The sequence below is a fragment of the Hypanus sabinus genome, chromosome 5, assembly GCF_030144855.1.
Source record: "Hypanus sabinus isolate sHypSab1 chromosome 5, sHypSab1.hap1, whole genome shotgun sequence".
Lineage (NCBI taxonomy): Eukaryota > Metazoa > Chordata > Chondrichthyes > Myliobatiformes > Dasyatidae > Hypanus > Hypanus sabinus.
In genome coordinates, this window is record NC_082710.1 from 61,505,146 (window position 1) to 61,533,029 (window position 27,884).

Sequence of the window (27,884 nt, forward strand, 5' to 3'; positions counted from 1 at the left end):
TGGGTAGATTCTCTTTGTTCTACTCACTTTCTATCTGACTCATTGCTTTGTTTCTTGCCCAGTTCTGATAGACTCTTGGACCCAGATCATTATCTTACCAGTGCTACGACACCTCCTGAATAATATGTTTACATTTCAGATTTCTTTTTTTTTGTAATTTATTTTTATTGAAGTTCATCATCAAACAAACATTTCCATAAGATGTATTTCAGACATTGTACATATATATCATATAATCATATATGTCACAAATCTCCACATAGTATTTATAGAGTGGGAAGAAAAAACAAGCAAAAGGAAAAAACTATGTACAAGTAGGGAGTGATCTTTTTTTACAACATATTCATTGATTTGTGAGAATAAAATCAGGCCTACGAGGCATTATGTAGTTAAACCATTTCCCCCAGTTTGAATCAAATTGTTACATTTCTAACAGCTGCAGTTTTTGTTTTCGCTCTGTTTTAGCAGTGAGTTCCTTTTATTGCAAATTGCAGATACCAGTGTTAGGGCAAATTCTCGTGATTTACAACTTGTTGTTCATCACTTCCCCACTTTAGATTGCTAGGTTAGCTGCATTTCTTAAAGGTGTACATCAAGCTTACCGGCCTCAGAACTCGAATATGTCTACAGCACCAATCGCAGCCCTAATGAATTTCTGGACCATCATTAATTTCTTGGCAAATTCAGTGCCAAGATGTTTCTTTTGTTGTGTCCTCTACCTTGCTCCCTGATTCTACATTACATTGCATTGCATGACCAATGGCTACTCTGCTGAATAGAGACATATTTGAGGAGCAGTGGTTATTGCCAACTTTGCCTCAATGCACCAAAGTCCTCTCCCTGACTTGCACCACTTCAACCTTCAGCTAATCATTATTTTTTCCATTGTGCTTGGCCAATCTCTTGGCTGACTTGGTGATTCCCTCCTTCTGCTGCTTTACACCTGGCCACATTTAAAATTCATCTGTCACCTCACCAAGGTACAAGCTCCACTCTGTTCTGTTTTCCACAGAGACAAATAGCATATTCGTTAACAGATAGTTGGTTCAGACACAATAGGCCAAACATTTATTTATGTTAATTCTGTATTATTCTTTGCCACATTCCCACAAGCTTCCCCTCAGTTCTTACCACTCATCCTTGCACAGGGCCAATTTACAATGGCCAATTATACTTGCACATTTCTGAGATGTGAGGAGAAATCAAAACATCTGGGGGCAGCCCAGGTACTCACATGGGTGAACCTGTAAACTTCACACGGGCAGCTCTGGAGGTCGGGCTTTTTGGGATTATCTTTTTACTTCAAGTCCACTCTCTTCCTTTCAAGGAATATACAAAAGTTTCTGGTGAATAGTTTGTGGTTGTTGTTCAATTCATTAAGTTGTGTCCAACTCCTTGTGACCCCATGGACCATGTTTCATGGCAAGATATGGAAGTAGACCTTCCGTCCAGGTTGGGACCCAGCTGGGTTTGAACTCTCGAAGTCCAGAGCTGATGCCACTACACCACCAGCCGGCCCCTGGTGAATAATACAGTATGTTAAATTGATAGTGAAGCTTCCTGTTCTGCTGGATGGAAAAGATGAATGGGAACATCCTCCACACATACTCAACTTATGCCATAGCCAATACAACACATTGATTTAATTTTCTGTGTGTGGGGCTTTGCCTGTACATTATTCCAGTGCTTTTGCCTGCAGAGCTGCTAGTATTTCTAAAGTCAGTGACTTTTCAGACATCCTGATAGTATGAAAGGATCTATGTACACTCTTCAAAATGTACACATTAAATGCAATCAAATCATGTCTATCTCTGCTATCAGTCGTTAATTCAATGCATTGTAAGATAACGTGTCAAAGCTGTTCGTGTTCCCTCTTTAAACAATACACTCTTGAATGTTTGCGAGGTTATTGTGGCCCTCAGGGCCTAGCGTCAGTAAGAACCAAGACCATGGCCTTTGCACCAGGCTCCACTGCACTCCTTAACACATACTCTTGCAGTCTAGAATGGGCAAATAACCAAGATTCACTTGCATTTTGACAAATCAATAAACCTCTGGCAAACTAGACTTCTTTCACAAATGGCCTTCCAGCAGCACACAATGTTTGACTCCGTATGCTTCCCTGAGAAAAGTGTGGAGGTTGAAATTTCTGTCATGCAGCTGCGCAGGATGCAGAGCACCCCTGCACCTTTTCTCCCCAAAGCTGAACAATGGCTTCATCCTCCTTGCAGCCCTCTCGAGAGCAATGCGCATGGGAAGTTAGAGTCTGAGCATGCAGGAAGGATCTGCTGTGGAGAGCGGCTCTCACTGCCAGCCAAGTGAGGTCTTGGTGCTTGTCAGTGAGTTCTGAAAATGAGGCATCCTGCTGAATGGTTTTGATGGACTTTTCTTACTCCTGCAGGATAGCCCATGTTGGTCACAGCTGATAGACTTGTGGTCACAGGTGTTTTACCTCAGACACTGTACTACAAAGCGCAGCAAGGAATGGAACACTGCCTGGAACCGTTTGGTGGGATCTTGTGGAGACTGGTTAGACAAGATTGTTTGCAGGGAAGGGAGCATCTGCCAAGTGTGAGGCCTTTAAAAATGTGATGTCAAGAGTTCAGGGCCTGTATCTTCCTGTTAGGGTGAAGGGGAAGGCTGGCAGATTTCACAAACCCTGCTTCATGAGAGATAATGAGGGCTTGATTAAGCAATAGAGAGAGATGTACACTTGAGCATAAGCAATTAGGAACTAGTGAATCTTCTGATGACTACAAGTAGTGTGGGAGTGCATTTATGAGAGAAGTTAAGAGGAGCATGTGAGAAGGATCTGGCAGGCAAGGTGATGAGAAATCCCAAAAGGTTCTATAGGTACATGAAGAATAAGTGACTAAGGACAGAATAAAAATCCCCTTAAAAATCAGCAAATGGAGTAGGAGATCTTTTTAAATTAATATTTCTCTGCAGTTTTTTCTGTGAAGAAAACAATGGAAGCTAAGGAAATATGGGAAAAGTGAGGCAACGCCATGGACCACGTAAGGATTAGCAGGAAGGAGGTTTTGGTGAGATGCAAGTGAATATTGGTTATTTGCCCATTCTAGACTGCAAGAGTTATGTGCTGAGGAGTGCAGTGGAGCCTTGAGTGCACAAAGGTGAGTAAATCTCAAGGGCCTAACCTGGTTGGCAGCTAGAGAGGAAATTGTGAAGGCCCTCGCAAATGGTTTTACTACATCTCTGGCCACAGGTGAGGTTCCAGAGGACTGGATAATAGCTAATGTAATCTCATTACTTAGAAATGATAGCAGAAACAAGGAAACTGCAGGAGAATGAGTTTGACATCAGTGGTGGGTAAATTGTTGGAGGAAATTTTGAGGGACTGGGTCTACCAACATTTGGAGAGGCAAGGTCTGATTTAGAACAGTCAGCGAGGCTTTATGTGTGTGAATCTGTGGCTGACAAATCTCTTGAAGCTCTTTGAGGAGGTAACCAAGACAGCAGGTAAGGATAGGGCAGTGGATGTTTGTATATGGACTTTAGCAAAGTATTTGACAAGACGTCTCATTAGTAATACATACAAAATGCTGGAGGAATTCAGCAAGATGGCAGCATCTATGGAAAGGAATAAATAGCCTAAGTCATTTGGAGGGTTATGTTGATTTCATAGTTGGTTCAGTGGTAGGAAACAGGTGTTGATGGTTGAGTGTTGGTTCTTGGACTAGGCACCTGTGACTCGTGGTGTGCCATGGGGGTCAGTGCTGGCAAAGGGATTCACTTTATCTGCTATTGTCAACTATCATGTCTGTCACAGTCAGCTCCAGGAAGTTTATACATTTTGAAGAAATTTCAGATGGTATCCAAGTGATAGTGTTTATGTACACTTACCTCAAAAGCTACCAGTGAAATCAATCCTCCTCTCCCCTGGGTTTTGCAGGTATCCCATCAGAGAAACTTTCTGTAAGGAAAAACTCTGTAAACTACACTTGTTCTTTGAAATCAATGGACTGCAAATTAGTAGGCGACATAAAGAAAGCTGAACTTAAAAATACAGAAATTTGGTTAAAAGTTAATGAAACAATAAATAGACTAATTTGCAATAAAATACAGCAGTAATTTGTAATATACAGCACAAACTGAGCAGAAAACTCAATAATGCAAAGGATGGGGGTGGGAGGAAGTAACTTTTCCTAGCTTAAAACTTAAAAATACATTCTTTTCAAACACACTTAAGATTTCAATGGAAATAATACACAGAAGAAACTGGCTGCAGATATTAACGTAGTAACTGATCCTGCTAATGAGAAGAAAACTCAGAGAAGGAAAGCACATTCCTTAAAACGTCAAAGTGTGTTATGTGATGTGATGGTTCCATTTTCTCATATTAGCGCTAGCAGTCAGCTAGAACTTAAGATGTGCATTATTTGTCAAATAAAACAAAACAATGAACAAGTCCCTCTTGCCAATTAAAAGGCAGGTATTTAATTCCCATTTGTTTTTAAATTGCTCTTTCCCATCAGAATTTGCCAATTATGTGGAAATTTTCCCATATGTTTTTGATGAAGCGGAGACCTATTAGTGTTGACTGGTGGAATATTTTCTGTTGCAGGGAACCAATATAAATAGCAAGCATTTCAGAGTTATTTTTAATAGTTGAAAGTAAAGCTGTTTTCCTGGCTCAACATTCCTTGTAACACAGATGTATTACATTTGTTCATTTCATGAAAGAGTAATCCTGTGGCCCTCCTGAGTAAAGTTCTTAACTTCATGCCAAATGTTTGTAAGTTTGAGTGGTTAAGTGGAATGATGTATCAATTTCAGATTCCATGAAGCAGAATACCCCAGGTTTTTCCCCCCAGTTTTGACATGTGCCCATGTTGATTTACAGTTATTCATTTCATTTTGGCCCCTGTAGACTTAATAGAAAGAAGAACTCATCCTACCTCCTTCAGATCTCCTTACGTTTAGCAACTTGGATTGAATATAACAGAGAGGTTTAGTGTTAGAATTGCAGTTTCTATGCAGAATCTTCCAGGAAAAGCTACACTGATCACCCTGAACAATATAAGTTGATGAGATATAGACATGAAACATGCATAACAATGGGAAAAAGTTTTACAGCAATTAATCAATTCTGGAGCTGATACATTTTATTGTAAACTTACGGGTACAAATATTTTAACAAAATGCAGAAATTGCCAAGATTCATCTGCTGACCTTACGCTAGATAAACAGATACACAAAAACTAATGTCCAAAACAGGTGAAAAAGCTGACATAATTTTTGAGTTAGTACTACTTCAAAATTGTTTTGAGCACAAGAACATATTTTAGTGTAAAAGGCATGTTTAAGTACTGAGTATTACTATAGCATAAATTGTAAGTGTATTTTTACTTACATTTTTGGAACATATGGAAGTATAGAATCTGGATGGGATATCAATCATTTGCTGGTTGCATAATTTGTCTCCACAGGTAAGATGTCTTCTGCAATTAGGTTTGCTGCTCTTACAGAGAGTGGAATGAAATTGTAGATCGATTACTCTCATTTAACTAATCAAAAAGTGTCAATGCCTGTCACATGCAATAATTTAATTTAACAACTTTTACAAGTTTTGAAAATGTGGCACAATTTGAGACGCCAATTGATATGACCAATTCCTAGTTCCATGGAATGGTGTCTAGTATTTAAGACAGAGCAGGTACTTACTGATCTTTTCTGTTGCTCAGGATGATCAGTAGGTATCTTTGCAAATTGCATTTAAGAAACTCTTTCTGTCTCAACATAGTCTGGCATTAGCAGGGGGTAGGATGCTAAATAATGTGCTAAATCTGATGGATTCCAAGAAGAAACAAAATATTCCAAAAGGAAATAAAATTATTTTATATTTGCATTTTGGTTTTAAAGTGGAACATTGCAACTCTGGGCAGGTAGCTTTTCACATTTGTGTAATGATACGATATCTCAGGTGCAAGATCACCATTTCTATTCTGCTCATTCACATACCAATTTTGTACATGTTCACATTTCAGAACAATTACACACTGTTCAAATAATGGCTGACTTTTCAGAAAACTATCAAATACAATGGATAGCAAATAGAATGGATCAAATAGAAGGAAAATATTTAATGTTTAGAGAAGGGATTTAGTTGAAGTTCCACTGGTAATTTACAGTGAGGTCTGGTGCCAAATCAATTGCTGGTGGTGGTCCTGTTTACATTTAGAAAGCATAAATCTTGATACGGTATACTTTCAGTGAACGAGCGTCAAACATTTTTTGGGATCAATACGCCCTCTGACCATTACAGCCACATCAAGGTGCCACAAAATAAGAATCTAACATATACCTTTATCACAAAAAATCTGGAATCGATTTTACTCATTTAATCAGTTTTGCATTGCAATCCCTTCACCCAATCCCCCTGTAAATCATACTGGTGTGCAAGGGTTTCTGAACTGTATCGTTTTGGCATCTGAAGTAGAAAAGCTGATGTGACCTTTTGATGCGCTGAATATGAGGATGAGGGAAAGACAAAGAACGCCCAATATGCCATCCTCGTTCCTGGATGCCAGGATTCAGATTGAAACTACCACATTGATCTGCCGCATTGGAACTTCACAAAGTTGAATATAGTACCTACCCACATAACAAATTTCCAGCCTCTCTGGAAAGTTTCCAGGCAAACAGGACAGTTTCCATGTTAACCAGATTATTAACTTAACTGAAAGAAGTTGATCATAAAATATACTGTACAATTTCTGAGTGAAATCCACCTGTTTTTCTCCCTGGACAAATACGTCTCATTGTTGCAATAGATTTTTGGAGGCACTTCATAAAGAGGCACAAGAGGACAGAGACACTTACCATCTGTTATCACATGTTTTGAGTTACCAACTTTTAATAAATCAGAAATTTTGAAGTACATTAAAAATCTTGTACTCTCAACAAACAGTGTGTAAAGAGGTAATTAAATCAATTGATAAATAATTGGTATAAGGTTTCAAACAACCATTATTTGCTCTTTGATAAGATACCAGCAAGTAAATTGTGTTTACATTCAACCATATAAAACTAGCTAATAGTACCTGAAAGAAGAAACAAGTGATTTTGTCTGAGCCAGTCTGAGAGTATAATAGGGCTGTAATGCTGATATTGATTTCCATTAACAGCAGACATTCCGTACACATGTGGTTTTTGTATGTACATCCATGTGGGTGGTCTGAAGTGTGCTAAGTGCAGCAATATGGCTTAGTTTTGCAGAACTGGTATAAGATGCTATTAGCAGAACTTCAACAGTGATACTGAATCCCAAAAAGCATAAAACAGATTTTTGTTTCTACTCTTTGTTGCAAAAGCTTTTATTTTAACTTGTGTTAATCCCTTAAATCTTAAAAAGACCATTACTGCACAGGTTCTCTTACTTTGACAGGGTTAATGTTTCTTTCTTTACTTTGACAATTAATGCTTTTGTTTTATTTCTTCTTAAAGTACCTGACCTTGTGGAATGCTGAGAACTCATAAATCCCCTTTAAAAGCCCAGTATTCAAAAATTAATAATCTTTCATGGGAACTACATTTTTCAAAGTCTGTATTCTTCTTTCCTATCCATAATTCCAGAGAATATGGAATGATAAATGATAATAGAAAGATGTAAGGCAGGTGAACTCCAGCCTCTCATGTCATTTGGGTTTCTGTCTAGAATCTATAGGGCAATTTTCATACAGGACCCAGGCAGACTTTTACCTCCTGCTTTACATCTCTAAGCCACAATTGCATTAGAAAGTTTCAACCTTGTCTACATTTAATATAGTAGTGTTCCCGCCTGTCAACCTTGTTTGAAAGCTGATATTATACTGTTATATTTGAGTGTGATCTGAGTCTTCCTGACAATTACAGGAGGAGAGATCCACACATCCGTTGTTTGAAATTTTTCTGGCCAGTTTTTAATGTTCAGAGAAAGGCAGCAACATCTGTTTCCCCTTAACATTAAAACAAAATTGTTCAAAATTTAAAGTTTCCTAACTACCCCAATAGGCTGCTTTAGATCTTAGAAATTCAGCTTCCCACCGGACAGGAGTTTAATGGCAGCTTGTATAAACTCAGAATTATATGTGATACACCCCCAGAGCATCAAAGAGCAATTTATTTTTTGCCTTGAAAATGCAGTATTTTTTCCTATATTTCTCCAAATCTCACCAGCAGCCACACTGCACGCCCTAAGATTGAACCCATGAGTGGAATTAACCCCCGTGTAAAAGATTAGTATTATAAATTTGATATGTGTATGGGTTTGTTTGATATACTAGTCGACCTCCCATGATGTTGCATGAGAAGAAACTGGCTCATCATAGTTTTCAGGTAAAGTGTATTTGAGACAACATTTGTTCCAGCAGATGGTGTGGACTGAAATCAGTCTGTTTTGAAGTCATACTTTCTCTGCTTATTTTTATATTTGCTTTGGATGGCTTGTTGACCACAATTAAAATGGAAGCTATACCCATAAACCTGTTACATACTCCTTCAGTGGTTGAATGCTTCAATTTAATATTGGAGAATGTACACAACCTGAAATTCGTACTCTATGCAGATGTCCAAACAGAGGAACATCCCAAAGAATGAATGACAGAAAAATGTTAGAACCCCAAAGTCCCCCTTCCCTCTCCCACACACAAGTAGCAGTAAAGCATCAATCGTGCTTCTCTCTCTCCCCCCCCAACAGGAAGCATCAGTGCCCACCACTCACCAAGCAAAAAATAGCAAAGCTCTCAGAGATCCAGTGATCTTTAGTCCAACAAGAACTACAGTCCATAACCCAGCACTTTGACATTGGAGAGGCTCTCTCTCTCACTAACAAGGGACAGAGAGATATCACCCATTCCACAGTGAGACAGGAAACCAACTGATTGCTGTTTTGCTGTTACCATCTGAAGTCACCCGACTCCAGAACCAGCAGCCTCTTCCCCCCCCCCCCCCACAGAGAGAGAGATCTTCATTGACAACAGTTCAGCATTCAACATTATCATCTCCTTGAAACTAATCAATAAGTTCCACGACCTAGGCTTTGATATCTCCTTGTCCAATTGGATCCTCGATCTCCTCACTCGTCGGTCATTTTGGATTGGCAACAATCCCCATCAGCACAGGTACACCACAAGGCTGTGTCTTGCCCCCTGCTTGACAAACTTTATATTTATGATTGTGAGGCTAAGTACAGCTCCACTGCCAGATTTAAATTTGCTGATGATATCACTGTTTTTGGCTGAATAAAAATGCCACCAAATTGGCATACAGGAGGAAAATTGAAAATCTGATTGGATGGTGTTGCAAAACACCATCCAATGCAAAACACCTCTCATACAAATCAGTAAAACCAAAGAGCCGATTATGAACTACAGGAGGAGATAACCAGAGGTCCATGAACCAGTCCTCATCAGGAGGCTGGAGGTGGAGAGGGACAGTAATTTTAAATTCCTTGGCATTATAATTTCAGAGAACCTGTCCTGGGATCAATACATAGTGTCATTACAAAGAAGGCTTGACAGCGCCTCTAATCTCTCTATAGTTTGTGCATATTTGGCATGCCCTCTAAAGTTTTGTCAACCTACTATAGATGCCCAGTGGAGCGTATACAGACTGGTTGCATCATGGCCTGATGTGGAAGCACCAATGGCCAAGAATGGAAAAGTAGTGGATACAGACCAGTTCATCAGAGGAAGAGGCCTTCCCACCATTGAACACATTTACAAGGGGCACTGTCACAAGAAAGCAACATCCATCATCAACGACCCCCACCATCCAGGCCATGCTCTCTTCTCGTTGATGCCATCGGGAAGGAGGTACAGGAGCCTTCAGACTCATGCCACCAGGTTCTGAAACAGTTATTACCCCTCAACCATCAGGCTCCTGAACTTCACTCACTTCAACACTGAACTGTTTCCACAATCTATGGACTTTCTTTCAAGGACTCTACAACACATATTCTCAGTATTATTTATTTACTTATTATTATTATTTGTATTTATACTGTTTTTTTTTGCACATTGGTGGTTGTCAATCTTTGTGTGTAGTTTTTCACTGATTCTACTGTACATTTTTCTGTGTGAATGCCTACAAGAAAATGAATCTCAGGGTGATATACAGTGACATACTTTGATAATAAATTTACTTTGAACTTTGAAATTTGATGACCCGATTAAGGGTCTTGGCCTGAAGCACTAACTGTTCCTTCCTTCCATAGTTGTCGTCTGACGTGCTGAGCTTACTCAGTGTTTTGATTGTGTTGTTCAAGATTACTGGCCTTTGCAGTATCTCTCGTGTCTGAAAATTTTCTTCACTGTTCACTGTGTGATTGAGGATTTCCTCACATTTTATTACACTTACATGTCATTATCGTAGTGCAGACTTTTGTTTAAGCAGAAGAACCCAGAACATTATCATTTGCCTGGATAACTGGAAACATTTGTGGTTTGCCCAAAGAAGTAACTGCAAAAGCTTTTCAGTTTGTGCAGTCAGTACTCATATCCTGTGCTTTCATGAAACCCATCTTATTTTCAGAAGATAACATTTTGGAACTGCATAGCATAAAGTTCAGCAGCCAAACTAATAAATTAAAGTATATTAGTACTGAAGAAGTTTAACTATTTATATTTCAATCTCCTTGTGTATCAGAAACAATTCATAATTCACTATATTTGTGATGTAAGAGGTATTCATACATTGTGAATATTGACTTTGGAGTGAATACAGCTGAATGATACCTGGAATCTTGAGATTTAATTATAAACACTGATTATAGAAACTGATTTTGTTTTCTGTAAAGTTTAGAAGGTTGAGGGCTGGTGGAGAAAAAGGGGAGCCTTGTATTAAGAAAAATAACAGAAATCTAGCAGTAGCTCTTTCAAGAACCAAGTACTCAATGCTCAAAGTACATTTACAACCTTGAGATTTGTGTCCTTACAGATAGTCACAAAACAAAGAAACCCAATAGAACCCATCAAACTCCCAATGCACAGAGAAAAAAATAGAGCAAGCAGTAAAAGTAAGCAAACAACATTCAGAGTTAAAGTTCACAAAAGTGAGTTCACAGCCACAAAGCCAGTCACAGCCAATCCAGGAGCCTGTCAGTCGCAGGCCCCAGCCTCAGTTCAGCACAAGGAGAGGTAAACCTCACAAGGAGCGAGCAGAAAACCAGCCCACGCTTTGCCTCTGGCCCCGACAACCTGACCTTGGCCCGGCACTTAAATCAGCCAAACAACGGGCCGTTCCTTGCTCTCGGACCCAGGCATTGCCACTTTGATATGCTCTTGGGCCCGGGATCCGTTGCCTCGATTCAGTTCAGTGCTTAATTCAGTCAAACCTCGGCTTGTCCTTCTCTCTGAGGGCCAGGCCTCACCACTTCGACTCTGCCTCATCTCAGTTCTGCCATTTCGAATCACCTCCAAGTCAACTCCAGCAGTCAAACGTTGGCTCATTCCCCTCTCTCGGGCCTGGGCCCGGCCGCCTCAATTTGGCTCGTACTCACCACACCTCAACTGTCCTGCACCTTTGAGACTTCAGTTCACACCTCAAAAATGCAGGTCATACAGGCAGTTCAAAAGCTCGACTTTGAAAGGGAAGTTATTGGCTATTGATTGCAGCAAGGAAATGTGGGACTAATAAAGTACTTAGTAGTTGTTCTTGCTGCCAGCAACTCATTGCTGTGCTTCACCAAAGCCTTGTGCAAATGGCAATTAAATATTAACTTTGATTCTGACAGATTTTTTGCTCAGTCATAAGTATTTAAACATGATAGATAAGGAAACATGTACAGAAATAAGTTACTATGATTTGACTGAATGGTGGAAAAGATTCAGGAACTATGTGAACTACTCTTCCCTCTGTTCCTGCATACTCTACTATGGCATTTAGTGTCCAACTGAACTGGCATCCAAATGGTTAATATCATGCTCGCAGACGTTGACCCACTAAAACACAATGTAATACAGCACAACAGGTTCACGGTGAGACAAGCTGACTTGACAAACGTACCATCCCTCTTGAAACCACAGGGCCATTTACGTCAATACCAAAGTTCATTGGCAATTTTCCTTCATTCCTGATGGCAGATGATGCAAGGCATTGAGAAACTGTTATATACCAAACAGATTCCTTATGGAGAAATTTGTATACAAGCTGAACACCACAAACTTCTCTGCAGAAGAAAGATTAAACCATCAGCAGCACATCCAGCATCGATATATTTATGAAAACTGAGTGCACGGCTTAGTATTTGGAAGGATATAGAATAATTATACTTAAACTTTTTCTTTGTGTGCCTCGGCAACCTCTTTTTTTTCAAGTGGTTGTTTTGGAGGAAAGATTCTGTGAGTGGTCCCCTATGTCCCTCTCACAGTGCAGTGTCTTTTTAACGAGGCCGAGTTGCGAGCTCGACGCTCAACCCGGCACGGATGGAAAGCGTGCCCGGGAGTGGCCCGACTGGATTCTAACTCGGGAACCTTCACTCCGGAGTCCGGTGCTGATGTCATTGTGCCACCAGCCGGACAAACTTATTATACTTCAGTTTAAATTGAACTCTAGTACATTCTGAGCACCTGAGGTCAATGTAGTATATCAGCAAGAAGATTCTTATCAGAGCAACAGGGGTAAGGACTTTTTGACAATTTTATCAGAATCAGAATCAAGTTTAGTATCACCAGCATATGTGATGAAATTTGTTAACTTACGGCTGCAGTACAATGCAATACATGATAAATAAACAAAAAAAAAGAATTACGGTAAATGCATATTAAATAGTTAAATTAAGACAAGTAGTGCAATAACAGCGTAAACACGAGGAAATCTGCAGATGCTGGAAATTCAAGCAACACACATAAAATGCTGGTGGAATGCAGCAGGCCAGGCAGCATCTATAGGGAGAAGCACTGTCGACGTTTCGGGCCAAGACCCTTCATCAGGACTGACGGAATCCTGACGAAGGGTCTCGGCCCGAAACATCAACAGTGCTTCTTCCTATAGATGCTGCCTGGCTTGCTGCATTCCACCAGCATTTTGGGAGTGCAATAACAGAATTTTTCAAAAAAGCATTGGGTTCAATGTCCATTCAGAAATCGGATAGCAGAGGGGAAGAAGCTGTTCCTGAATCTGAGTGTGTGCCTTCAGGTTTCTGTACCTCCTACCTTATGGTAACAATGAGAAAAGGGCATGCCCTGGGTGCTGGGGGTCCTTGATTGCGGAAGCCACTTTTCTGAGGCACTGCTCCTTGAAGATGTCTTGGATACTATGGAGGCTATATAACTCCTGCTTGTCTTTTCTGTAAGGACCCAGTCAAGGACAAATGGAAGGTTTCTGTTCAACTTGAGTAAATCTGAGTTTTAGTCCGGAATTTTAAAAAGCCCTATCATATATTCCTTGTCCTTAAACAATTATGCTTGCAGTCTTAGTATGAAGTCTTGGTTTCACCTTCCTCCTTTAGCCAAGCAGTAGAGAGATGTTTCTGGGGAGTCCAAAGGAACATCAGCACTGAAATACTGGTTGCTGTAACATCTCCTTTCCATAAACGGTTTCTTAACGTGTTGAAGCCATCAAGGTGGGTGCAGAAGGCGTAAGAGTTTTCAGCACTGTCAACTAGCCTCTCACTCGCTGCTGCCAGAGAAGGTGTCTGCATGTGGTAATCTCTCAGTTTCTCTCTGTCACTGCTCCCGAGGGAAGGTCCTTGTGTTCGAGTGATCTCGCTTGCCCTTGATGTTGTCGACGGATGATTCCGGTTCAAGGTTCCAGGTTTAATGTAGAATTGGATTCTAATTCAGTTTTTATGATGTGCTCTAGTTCTGGCCCACTCTTTTCTGTTACTACTTTTGGGTGATTTTTGAATCATAGTGCCCCGCAGACAAGCGCTGAGCTGAACTGTACTGATTTTGTGTTTTATATTCTGTGTTTTTCCTCGCTTTTTTTTGTGTGATTGTTTTTGTATGTGGTGGGGTTTAATGTTTGATATCTTTCTTTGAACGTGTTGGTTCGTTGGTTCTTTGTTTTGTGACTGTCTGTGGGGAAGACAAATTTCAGGATTGTATACTTTGCATATAATTGTACTTTAAATCTTGAATCCTTGAATCTTGTCACATGCATTGACTTTTCATAATATATTAATATAATAATATACTCCATATTATATTCTAATATAATCTTATTTTTCTTCTTTTTCAATGTTCTTTGGCAGCCCCATGTTGACGAGGATGATGTGCTTCTGTTCCAATTCAGAAATTATTAATAAAGCCAAGTTGAGACCTGCAGATGCTGCCACAGGTGAGGCAGGAGGGGTTTGAGGGGTGGGTAGTCAGTGCACTCCTTCCACTGTCCACACTAGGCTTTTGTGTGCTTCTAAGGATCCAACATTCTCTTTTCTTTTTTCTTTTTAGATCTTTTTATTAGTTTTAAACAAACATAAATAAAACATGAATACAAAATGTTTGAGAGTACATAATTAATAGTTTAAATAGACATTCAGATATGTAATAATAAAAATATATAACCTCTCAAACCCAGAACATTAATGAACAAAGTAGTAAAAAGAAAAAAAAGAGAAAAAAAGCGCAAAAAAAACACTAACCAACATGAGCCATTGAATAATATTAAGTACATATACAGTAGTGCCAATAACTCCGAACCGCCATCCAATTGATTAAGGATAATATAAGTAAGGTTTAGGAAAAGACAATTCAACTCATGTGAAAATGTTGAATAAAAGGTCTCCAAGTTTCTTCAAATTTAACTGAAGAAACTTCTCATGAAGTTTAACATGAACATTCTCAATACCATCCAAATTGTTCCTTCACTATTCTGTGCAGTCATGAATCACAGAATTAATGGGATATTCAATAACTTATTTTAAGTGGAGTTCAATTTTTATTAAAATTAGCCATTGTAATACATTAATAATTGAGTTGTTATGGCTCATTTTAAAATTAGAGCATTCTGTTTCTACAGAAAGATTTGAAAGTGCCCGATGATGAGACTCACCCAGTCCTCTCATTAACCTGCACCATGCCACGTTTGTGAACTTCATCTCATTAACCAAAACTTACTACATTGTTTAATGAAGTTCCCCACAAGTAACAGGACTATATCGGTCAACAGAAATTGGTTGCTGTTTAAATGTATTGTGAAGCATCGTACACGTTTTTAAGTCTCCTGGTTTAGTTCCACATCTGTTTTTCCTTTATATTTAATATGAAAAGAGTAATAAAATGTTATTGCAAAATAAACAATGAAATAGTTCAGAGAGCTATAAAATTGTATTCAGCTAAGTAACAAATTTAACATATTGAAGCATGACTTTAAGGACTTATACATATTTGTTTTGTTTTGTCATTGACAGCAAGTAATGGAACAATAATACCACTACGAAGGGTCATTAATTTTCATTAAACTTGTAGAGATAGATTTGATACAGAATTGCTCATTTCCTTAACGTATTTCATTATTTCCCTGCAATACAGAGAACTTCCTGAAACAAAGGCAAAATATGGGAAAAAGGAAAATGGAAAATTGCTTAAATGCCGTTAAGTTAAGTAATACTCTATAAAATTACAGTGTAACTGCAGTAAAGCATAACATAATTTAAGTCAAACACTCCCATTCTACATGAGATCAGGATGATGCAGGAAATAAGCTGTAGTATTATACACTACTTTCAGTATTTAGCACTGTAGCGATAGATAGGACTCCAGTCCAGCACAATCTGAATTTCACTCAGTTGTGTGTGACTATTGTCATGCCCAGTATTGATGACATCCTTCAAACATATGAGGTCATGAAGCATGAAGTGAGTTCATGAAAAGTCATTGACGTGAAACATCAACTCTTGTTTTTTTTTCTCATCACAGATGCTGCCTTTTACTCTGCTCTGATGGGTTTTAAAAGTCTCTGGACTCAATCCTCTTGACAAACCACGTTCATTTATCAGCATTTCAGCAATTCTTCATTACGTTCCCACAATGTACAATGTTGACAGGGTGGAAAGTTAGTGAGACGTACAAAAAAGCTAAATGAACTCAGCAGGTCGGGCAGCATCTGTCGAAAGGAGCAGTCAACGGATGCTGCCCGACCTGTTGAGTTCATCCAGCTTTTCTGTACGTCTTGATTTGACCACAGCATCTGCAGTGCACCTTGTGTTTAGGAAAGTTAGTGAGGTTTGCTGATTGCTAAGTCTGTGGTAAATCTAGCAGGGGTTCTGACCTGGGATCCACAAGACTCCTTGCTTAATGGTATTGGTCCATGGCATAAAAGGGGCTGGCAACCCCTGATCGAAAACTATGTTCTGTAAGACATGCAGAAATATCTCCCTATTCACGGTGAAAGCTGACAATAAAATTTTAGAAGAAAATTGTGGTCCAGGAGAAAATGGGCAGATCCATTCAGTCCAGTTACTGCCCAGTCCATTGCCCAAGCAGTGATTGAAGGTAACTTCAACAATGCTATCAAATGACACTTGCTAATAGGTGTTTGCTGGTACTTAGTTTGGGATTTGCCAAGAAGACATGGCTCTAGCTCTCATTTAACCTTTTGTCCGAACAAAAACCAAAGAGCTGAATTTCTGAGGCGAGGTGAGAGTGACCACCATTGATACCAAGACACTATTTGACTGAATATGGCATCGAGGAATGCTGATAAAGTTGAATCCAATGGGAATCCAGGAGAAAACACTGCAGTGCTTGGAGCTGTACTTCACATGAAGGAAGATTGTTGGAGTTGTCGCTGACCAATCCCACAACATCACAGCAGGAGTTCTCCAGAGCAATGGACTAAGCCCAATTATCCAGTTTTTTCATCAATTACCTTCCTTTCCTCATAATGTCAGAAATAGAAATGTTTGCTGACAATTATACAAAGTTCAGTCCAATTGGTAAATCATCAGCAAATGAAGCAGATCATGCCCACATACAGTTAAGACCCCAAACAGCATTTAGGCATCAGCAAGGACAATACTTAGAAATGACCATCAGCACAAAGAGAACCTAATCATCTACCTTTGACATTTAATGGCATTGCCATCATTCAAAGCCCAGCAGTGTCTCAACTTTCTGCAAAGGTTGAGGAAAGTCCATCTCCCACCCACCATCCTCATCACATTCCACAGGGGTTGTATTGAGAGTGTCCTGAGAAGCTGCATCACTGCCTGGTTCGGAAGTTGCACCACCTCGGATCGCAAGACCCTGCAGTGGATAGTGAGGTCAGCTGAGAAGATCATTGGAGACTCTCTTCCCGCCACCACGGACATTTACACTGCATGCTGCAGCCTCAAAGGAAACAGCATCATGAAGGACCCCATGCACCCCTCATACAAACTCTTCTCCCTCCTGCCATCTGGGAAAAGGACTAGAGCATTCAGGCTGTCATGACCAGACTATGTAACAGTTTCTTCCCCCAAGCTATCAGACTCCTCAATACCCAGAGACTGGACTGACACCAATTTACTGCCCCCTACTGTGCCTATTGTCTTATTATTTATTGTAATGCCTGCACTGTTTTGTGCACTTTATGCAGTCCTGGGTAAGTCTGTAGTCTAGTGTAGTCTTTTTCTGTGTTATTTTTTACGTAGTTCAGTGTAGCTTTTGTATAGTTTCATGTAACACCGTGGTCCTGAAAAACATTGTCTCATTTTTACTATGTACTGTACCAGCAGTTATGGTCAACATGACAATAAAAAGTGACTTGACTTGACTCAATGCTCAACATTCTGGGAGGGTTCACCATGGCCCAAAATTCAGCTGCTCCAACCATGTAAATGCTGAGACAACAAGAGCAGATCTGACATAAGAGGCACTTCCCTTGACACCCTAGAGCCACCATCTGCAAGGTGCATCTCTTTCCCACCTTGCACGTCTGAAGGAGTTATGTCAGGCAACAATCCACAGCTCATATTCTTTCATTTAAATACAGTACGTTTCACTTCTTTTTACCTCCCAGTTCAAACTGGAAAGCAGAAAGTTCAGTTCACGCAGTAAAAGGAAGTAAAGAAGGTTATGGAGGGTCAATCGAAAATGAATATAAAAAAGAATTGCAGCATTTGTTCTAAGCTTTGGAAACACAACAGAACTTTGTACGTCTGCTGGAATGTCAATGAATGGGAGACTAAGAACAAGTTTGAATCAAGTCCAATCCAATTCAGAGGGGAAAGTGGAAGGGAAGAAATGAACACAATGTAACTTGATGACTGAAGCTGCAAGGGGAAGAGATCTGAACAAACAAACTTGTGTGCTGGGACCTTCTAGATCCAGGAGATGCAGAGAAAAGACTTGGAGGAGATAGTGGATCATTACAGTATCACAGGATTACAGGATCACCGGATTACAATATTACAGGATTATAGGATCACAGGATTACAATATTACATTACTTCATATTACACACACTTGACAGTTTCAAGTTATAACACGTTTGAACGTGAGGTGTGCAATGATCCAGGAAATCCTACTGTATCCAGGAATACCACATGCTCCTTCTGCAGGGAGTCACAGGCATGACCAGTGCACTTCTTGGTGTCTGTCAGTAGAGCATTGACTGTTAACATGTTCTTGGTCTTGGAGTCTGAACACTCATCCATACGTTCATTAAATGGGACTTCCACAGTCTATGCAAGGCTGCAATGGGACCCAGCTGGCCTGCAACAGGGAGATGGTGTCTCATCACCACAGGCCCTTTGCGCTGAGGTCCCAATGAACAATGAGACTGCTCTGAATAGATTGGAATGAGCAGGGTGGCCGCCCAGCAGTGGGTGGGGGGGGGGGGGTGGACCCTGATCACTGAGCACTGACAATAACAGCTCCATTTGCCGATCCCACAGTCTCTCTCACCTCCTGTCTGACTGAAAGCTGCAGTCTATCATATCCAGCAGGTGGTGATGAGAGACACCGAGACCCAGGAGGTCTGGCAACACATTGGAGGAGCTAACAATGGACTACACTCACCACACCAGGCATGCCACTGCTCTGAGCCCCACAACTTACCCGTTAGTTGCCACTTGTTGGCCCAGTTCACCCAACAGTCTTCACACACATACATTACCCCAGCAACTCACTTCAGTCACTGAAAATTCTCCCTCTCCCCCCCCTCCTTGAATCCTGTCAAGATGGTGCCAGTGTACAACGTTCTCTTGGTCAATACCTTCTGGGGGAGGGGTTGCTTTTTGGGGATCAATATTCCTGTTCCATTTCATGATGCTGTTTCTTTTTGGTATGGGGGGTGGGGTGGGTTTGATGTTTCTCTCTGGATGACTTTTATGTTCCTTTTTTGTTTTGTAGCAATCTGGAGAAGACAAATTTCAGAGTTGTATATGGATACATGCTCTGATAATAAAAGAACCTTTGAACCTCTCCTCCTCACCCTCCCTCTCCCTCCTCTTCCCCTTCCCCCTCCCCCTCCCTCTCCCCTTTCCAGACTGGGTCCCTGGAACACAGAGTTCCAGGACATGATAGAGGGCATGAGGAGGCATTTGGAACAGGTGATCAAGGCCAAAACACTTTGACAGGTGCCCAATACTGCTGAATTTGAGCTTTCCACAATATCACAATTCAGTTAGGACCATACTCCTGTCTTTGTCTATAGACTTTAGGAACAGGTTTTGTTGGATGTTAGAAGTGCACAGAGAACACATATCATACACTCACATGAGAGAGCCACAAGAGACTGTAACTGTAAATGCTGAAGTCTGGAAGATCAAAATCTGCTGAAAGAGTTCAGCAGGTGGGAGGAACGAAAATGTAGATGCTTCAGGTTAAAACCCTGCAGCAGCACACAGATGATTCTGACTAGGAAGTAGCCATTTTGTCAGGTACACCTTACACCTGCTCATTAATGTAGATATCTAATCAGCCAGTCTTGTGGCAGGAGCTCAGACATGGCCAAGAGGTTCAGCTGATGTTCAGAATGGGGAAGAAATGTCATCTGGATGACTTTGACCATGGAGTGATTGCTGGTGCCGGACAGGGAGGTATGCGTACTTCAGAACTGATGATCTCCTGGGATTTTCACACATAACAGTCCCTAGACTTTACAGAGAAAAACAAACAACATCCAGTGAGCAGCAGTTCAGTGACAAAAACACCTTGTTAATGAGAGAGGTCAGAGAAGATTGGCCAGACTGGTTGAAGCTGACGAAAAGGAGTATCTCAATTAACCACCTCATGACCATGTCTGCATGCTTTTGTGCATTGAGTTCCTGCCACGTGATTGGCTGATTAGTTAGTTGCATTAACAATCAGTGATGTGCAGAAGAGCGTGCAAAACAAGTTAAACCTTGAAGTGGTTGGACTGTAGCAGCAGAAGACCATGAACATAAGTTCAGTGACCACTTTATCAGGTACAGGAGGTAGTCTGCACTCTCAGTCCCATTTTGTTACTCCTGTTGTGTCTAAATCCTGGAACTCAGCATAACCATACTGTGGGGTACCTTCACTGGAATTCAAGATGGCTGCTCACTTTTTCTTAAAGTAATTGGCAATGGACAACAAATGCAAACCCACACCTCAAAAACAAACAAAGTTGTTCAGTATGCATGTAAAAATGCAAGTCTTTTGCTGTGGGTCCAATCTAATGGTTGCAGACAAAATGCTGCAAAATGAAACATTGGCAAAATACAAATTTAAAGATATAAAATGCTAAAATGCACATTTTTAGTTTGAGATGCTGTGAAATCCCAAGAATTCACTTGTTTCCTACCTTAGAAAATGGGGTAAATGGAACACTTTTGCTGGGCTAAAGTACTGTATAATATTCTCAGCAAATACAATTTATTCCATACAATTTTCTGTCAACTGAAACATAATTTATTAAAAATGAATTAAAAATTGTCAAGTAGAGCTCCCAAGAAGCAATCTATAAAGTCAGTGGGCTTTCATCTAGAGATTGAAGTTTTTCCAAACAGTTGTAAGTGGAGAAAGGCAACAGCTGTCCTCTTGACTCGGAAGTAGCAGATGGATGGGCAAAGATTGTCACGGGGTGCAGACAATGACCTGCAGTTGTAATCAAGTTTAACATGCCTGTCTGTCCAAACTTTCCAAATTCGAAACTGTACAAATTCATGTACTGCATTAAACCTTAGACTTATGTACCAATTAAGTCTAAGTTAATCTTGTTTTTCTTTTCCCTGCCTTCTTTTCAAGAGACCAATGGGATAAAGGAACTCTTATCCTCTCTTAGTGTGTCTTGCTGTTACACTTGTGAAGCAACCTTCTGCAGAATTTATTGGCAGGAGAGTGTATTTATGGCTGAAGTGAGAAGGGTTATTACCTTTGTGGTGTGTAAAGGAAGAAGATTTTGAAATCCTCCAAATACAATACTGAAACTTTTTTACTTTTAATCTCTGTAAGTAAACCGAACTACTGATAATCTCACAGAAATTATGTGCATTTTGTAAAGAAAATGGTACTCATTGGTGCATTTACAACAGTTTGAAGAATGTGTTCTTTTAGCAAAATCACGCTATAACATAAAATGGTCAATTCTAACCCAAAGGAACTGGATTGGAGTAATTGGTATAGATAGTAACTAGATAGACCACAGTACATGTTTTGTCTCAGAAACTGTTGCCTTTACTTCAGTTTAGTTTGAATATGCAGTATATACATCAAAAAACATGTGGTACTCTTGTGATTGTGGAAGACACCAAATAACAAGAACAAGAGAGAATCTGCAGATGCTGGAAATCCAAGCAAAACACACAAAATGTCAAAGGAATTCAGCAGGCCAGGCAGCACCTGCAAATGAACAGGCACTGCTGCAGAGCTGCAATAACTGCTTTGCTCATGGATCCACTGCAGATTTCCATTGCAATTTATTGCAGATAAACCCAGGTTGCCTTGGCACTGGGACAGCGGTAGGGTTTGTGGAGGTGGCCAGCAGCCACAGGCTTGATCAAGATCTCTGCTGTGGTTGCTTGGAAGTAAGAATAATTGGGCCTGTACTGAGGCTGGGATGAAGGAGAGGAGCTGCAGAGATAAGCTGAGCAGTAACTACCCCATGTGTTGACAGACTGCCGGACCCTATGATCTCTCAGCACCTCCTGCTGGATGTGTTGGGAGCTGCTGTCCATCAGAAGTCAGTGGTTCTACACATTAGGCATTGGGTTCGTTTTCTACACAGTGTCTTTCCCATATCCCAAAGCACTTCACAAGGGTAATTAAACAAAACACATGTACAAGGCCCATATGGAAATATTGCAATCTGGTCACAAATTTCTGTCAAAGAGTAAAAGAACTTAACAAACCTCACATAGGAGGAGAGGTTGGTGAGGGAGGACGAGGAGTGAAAACAGGAATTCCAGAGCTGAAGACATTAGAAACAGGAGTGAGCCACATTTCAAGGACAGCTATGATTCAAGAAGGCAGCTCATCAACACTATCTCAAGGGCAACTGGGGATTGGCAATTTAATGCCAAAAGCCCACAGCTCCTCAATGAATATATGTTAAAAAAAAATTCACTCTGGTACACACCCCACCATTTTATTATTTTAAGACTGTGACACTTTGTTCTGCACAAACTAACCAAGGAAGTGTTATTTATTTTTTGATTTACTGATTAATATACAGCGTCAAATAGGCATTTCAAGCCTCGCTACCCAGCAACCCCCCCCCCGATTTAATTCTAGCCTAGTCACTGGACAATTTACTAATAGCCTACTAACTGGTACATCTTAGGACTGTGAGATGAAACTGGAGTACCCAGTGGAAATCCACGCATCATGGGGAGAACGTACAAACTCCTTACAGGCAGTGGCGGGAATTGAACCCAGATCACAGGTACTATGGAGCATCGTGCTAACCAGTGCACAACCGTGCACTCACTCTGGATCCCCCCAGTGAATCACCGCAGGAACTGTATATGTTTCAATGAGATCACCTCTTATTCTTCTAGGCTCTAGACTCTGTAAACAAAGTCTTTCACCTCACAGGAAAATGCCCCAATACCAGCAAACATCCAGTGAATCATCACTTCATGTCTCTATCACAACAATAGCAAAGGAAACCAGATCTGTACTCAACATTCCAGTGTGGTCAAACCAAACAGAGACCACATAATTTTCATGAGATATTCTGTTATACTCAAATCCTGCTGCAATAATGGTAATAATATTGTTTTCCATTTTAATTGCATGTAGCACCTGCTTGTTAACCTTATGTGATTTGTGGAGAATGATACCCAGATTCCTTCAAATACTCTGACTTTTCAATCACTCACTACCTAAACATCACTCTGCCCTTTACTCCCTAAAGGTGGAGGTTTCATTTTTGGAGTAGATGGCCTAGTGTGTAAACTCCAAATACAGGAATGCAAGATGCTCCAGAGAATGGTGGACTTGGCCAGTGCCAGTTCCATCGTGGGTACAGCTCTCACCACCATTCAAGATGTCAACAAGAAGTGATGTCTCAGGGAAACATCATCCATCGTTAAGGCTCCCTGCCATCTGGGACACATTTCCTTCTCATTGCTGCAATCAGGCCTGAACACCTTCTCCTCAAGGTTCAGCAGCAGCTTCTTCACCAAGGTTTGAGCCAGCCCGAGAAACCCTAATTCTGCCTCAACTTGCACTCACGCCATTATTGTTTTTGTCTAATTTGACACGTAAGTAATGTATTATTGAAATTTAGATCATTTATGTTTATAAAGTGCTGTACCGCCACTACAAAAAACTAAGTTGCCTGGTACTTATGCAATGACAATAAACAGACTTGAACTTGCAACACTATTTTTGATGGTATGCTCCTCTGATTCACTGAGAACTATGTGACACAGTAGTTTTGTGACTGCTTCATTTGGGAGCTCAGGCTTCCTTCTCACTTCCGAAGACCTTCTGGTTACTAGGTTACTAGGTTATGGTCACCATAATTTACCCCTCGTGGGGATCTTGATGGGAGAGGAGTGAGAATAGATCTCAGGAGAATTACTGCAAGAATGGGATTGATGGAATTGCTGTGGGAGCTGTCCAGATTTGGTGGGCTAGACCAGTCTTTTTCCATATTGTAGGAAAATACAGAAGAGGTTCATAAGAGACTATACAGCCCATTGAATCTACTAACACTTTGGAGGCAGTCATGCGTCCACACAATATCTTTCATTTGCTCAGAACGTCCCGAAGCATTTCAAAATTGATGAATTACTTTTCCTACACAGCTATGGTTTCCTATGTAGGTGAACATCACAAACTGAATATTGGCCAGCCAATTGCCCATGTCAAATTATGACTGAAGCTCTACATTAATCTCTGATATTTTCTCCAAAGGACAAACATCTCCAACAATTCAATACTCCATCGGCAGCACACTAAAACATGCTTTCTTGATACTTTCCAGTTCTGCAGTGAGCCTAATACTCGCAAACTCTTGTAATCATTAGCAGACGTGCTACCAATTCAGCCCAGCTGGGTGACGAGCTGGTACGCCCATCGGCAGGTTGTATGACTTGAATCAAACTGCTACTGTCACACATGATCCGATCTACTAATTCAGGGTGTCATGTTCTAGTCGCATTGATATATGTTATTTAAAAGAACAATATACATGACACTGCTTGCCACACAGAAGATAATAAATCAAAGAGCAACTGTGACACTGGGCTTTCAGAGACTATGTTTCACCTGTAACAGCTCAGTTCTTGTTACAATCCCAATACAGATCTGAATTACACAAAACATCTTTTTCAGAGGAAGTGCAGTTAAATGGGAAGAAAGTAATTTGTAGTCAACTGGTGACTCCATTTGTTTGGGCGTAATTTCTCTTTTAACTTGATATTTCTAGGTTCTGAAATTCCAGAATGATTTATGAGTAATTTGCATATTTATTGGAGCTGAAAGAATTTTGTATTAACAAAGTCTTGATATTGGTTTTGTGCACACAACTTATTTTTGCATGCACTTCTTAGAGAGTTCCTTTGAATGTCCTTGTGAAGTTTATTACTATGTGGAATGTTGGGATGTTATGCTGAGCTGGACTCCCTGAAACTGATGACTAATCGGACATCAAGCTGTTAATGTTGAACACCTCCTCCTAGGTGCTTCATTGGTACTACCATTTTCTGCCTTGTGTTTATAAAAGCTGTTGCACACACTTTCATTTGGTGTTGATTTGCAACTTTGAAACTTGGTTTAGCTGATTTGATTGTCACACATGACAATATTGCAACTGCGAGGTAAATCAAACAGAACAAGTGATATTTCCAGAAAATCAGAATTTTGACATTTGAAATTTAAAATAATACCTCTGATATTTGATGCTAACCTACATAATCAGAATAAAGTACAACAAAAGTCACTTTGGAGAAGGAGGGATGGGGAGAAATTCACAAAGAACAATTCATTCACTAGTATTCATATAATTTGTATAGAGTTGCTCCTGTTGTGCACACATATTAACCCAACTGTGCTAAGACCTATCTACCAGACTTTGAGTGCCAGTGCACCTATTCTTGGTTCAGTGAATATGCCAAAACAGCTGAAGCAACTGCAATGAGTTTGCCCTGCAATTATGATGTGATTCTCTATGGGTCAGCACATTACAGTATTGACTTCAAAGGCAGACACTGACAGACCTGCTCCTGTGGGATTCTTGTCACTCACAACCACCCATTGTTTGATAACTGGAAAGATTTCTATCGATTCTTGGATAGGCTACTAACCCCAAGCAGTGTGGACAAAAAAAAAATGCTCCTCAGTCATTTTCTATGAGTACGTCTCTCAACAGTGAGTCACAAGGCAGATGATGTTTGGCAGCCGTCATGGAGAAGTATGAATCCTGTCTTTACAGCTGAAAATGACTGAGGCACTTTTGGAACTTAAAGTGATGAAAATAATGATATGTGAGAAAAATAGTAATATACTAACTCGAGAAACTGTTTATTTACTCCTTTCTCTTGCATTAATTACTACCAGTTCTGGAGAAGACTAATGGAATCTTAACTTTGGGCATTCACTCAGAAATCTTGCATAAAATTTATGTTAGAACTTTGATGATAGACAAAAGAAAAACATCGACTGAGATAATATTTCTTGGACTATCAGTCACAACTGCGAGCCAGTGATGCATGTTCTTGTTGAAAGTGCGTAGAGTTATTGCTGTAAGTGGCTTGAGCCATGGCACAAAAGCTTATCCATAATGCCAGCCTGCATTCATCCCTGTTATAAAAGAAATCTGCAACTGCAATGTACTCGTACCCAGGATTAAGCTAAGCCATTTTACAGAGCCTGCACAGCTGAAAAAAATGGAGCCTTTCACAGCCTGAGACATCAGCAGGACATCCTGTTTCAGTTTAGAAATAACCCTGTTGCCTAATAAAAAAAAAACTCTAGAAATAATCTCCAACAGAAGAGTGGGCTCAGTTGTTGATTGTCATACTGGCAAAGGTCCAGCACTGTAGAAAGAGGTCCTGTGGAGCTACTGGAAAGCAGTCAAACAGCACCTAAGGAAGTCATTAAAAAATCTCATTTATTTAGTTCACATTTTATGATAGTTTGGCCTGCAAAAACATCCTCTAGGCTATTAAGGAAGCAGTACAAATAATTATGCAATGAAGAAGTATTTCGTTTGAATTAAAATAATCTTAACAGTGCTAGCTTTGGCAGAAGTTTTGAATGTTTGGCATAACATCATGGGGTAGTTCATAAATGATTATGTTATGATGTTTTTATGATAGGTTAAACTGTTTCTTCGTGTACTTTCTTACTCTAAAGGGCTTTGAGCTGTCAGTTCAAATGAATAGTGCACTTTAACATGTAAAGATACAAGAGGTGAGAAAGAGTTTAACAAGAAGAAAAATTAACTGTCTTTTTCAAAACTGCAGCAAATGATAAAGGATGGATATCGACAATGTTCACACAATATAGAAGCATTAATTAGCAATGACGTATCATATTGTTATTGTTATTGTCTAGGTGGAAGTATATGCTGATACAAGATAAGTGTTATTCTACAAATTACAGTGAAACATTTCTAAATGGTTAATTTAGTATTAACAAGAAATAATCAGAAGACAATCTGGGAGTGGTTCTGGTACTGTAATGATAATAAAGCAAATATATTTTTTAAATATAATTTTGAAAAGGAATTATGAAACCAAAATGAAAAACAACTATGTTCATAAAAGGTTTTTAAAAAGTTGCAGAGGCCGAGGACCTCTCTAATTTCAAAGCATAGACTATTAGAAAGAATGGATTAACATCAGTGGTTGTACCTTTAAACATTTAGCACAGACTTTGTAATTAGTGCATTTTTGACATCTGACATGAACATTTACAATTGCTTTATAAACATGTTATGTAAACAATTATATTGAAAGGACTACTGCAAATCAAAGCATCAAGTGAACCATTAAAACATCTTTCTTTTTAACAGTGATATCTTCAAGAGGCCATTACTTTAGTAATTATTCCAGCTAAATTTTACACACGTAGAAACTAGCTAGTTTGCCATTGGTCACAGAAATCTCAATGCTACAGAAGAGGTAATGGGATTAGCAGATACTAGGTCTTTTCTGTAGTAAATAAGGAACTTTTTAGAACAAATCATGATCAAAACATTTTCTTTGATTTTGTTTTCACGATGACTGCTGTTCGAGGCACTTTGTTCTCATCAATATTTCTCAGCTACTCACTGGTGTGTGAGCATTCCCTGCCCACCACGTCTGGCCCAGCTAACAGACAAAAAACAAAAATTGCAGCCAGCAAATCTACACCAGTCGGCTTTGAAGCAATCTGGCTCCCTTCAGAAAGATTACTGACCTTGCTAGGTCTCCTTCTTCTTTCTTCCCCCCTTCGTTCCTTTTTAGTCAATCAGTGATGTGTGTACCTCCAGTACTGAAAATGTGAGTTCACAAAATGTCTGGCATAATTTACATGCTTGTCCTCCTTTCAGACAGACAG

The 27,884-nt window shown here is 39.9% G+C and overlaps 1 long non-coding RNA gene across 2 annotated transcripts; it reads right to left on the reverse strand.

The window, feature by feature from the left end:
* Positions 1 to 222: 222 nt before the first annotated feature.
* Positions 223 to 27,884, reverse strand: LOC132393705 (uncharacterized). 2 transcript variants are annotated; one of them, XR_009512050.1, is made up of 4 exons: positions 27,744 to 27,884; positions 5,375 to 5,477; positions 3,865 to 3,934; positions 223 to 1,519 (listed from the first exon to the last, which is right to left on the reverse strand). It is a non-coding gene; the product is annotated as an uncharacterized LOC132393705 (long non-coding RNA). The 2 variants fall into 2 exon arrangements; XR_009512049.1 differs by lacking the exon at positions 27,744 to 27,884 and having other exon boundaries at positions 5,375 to 5,619.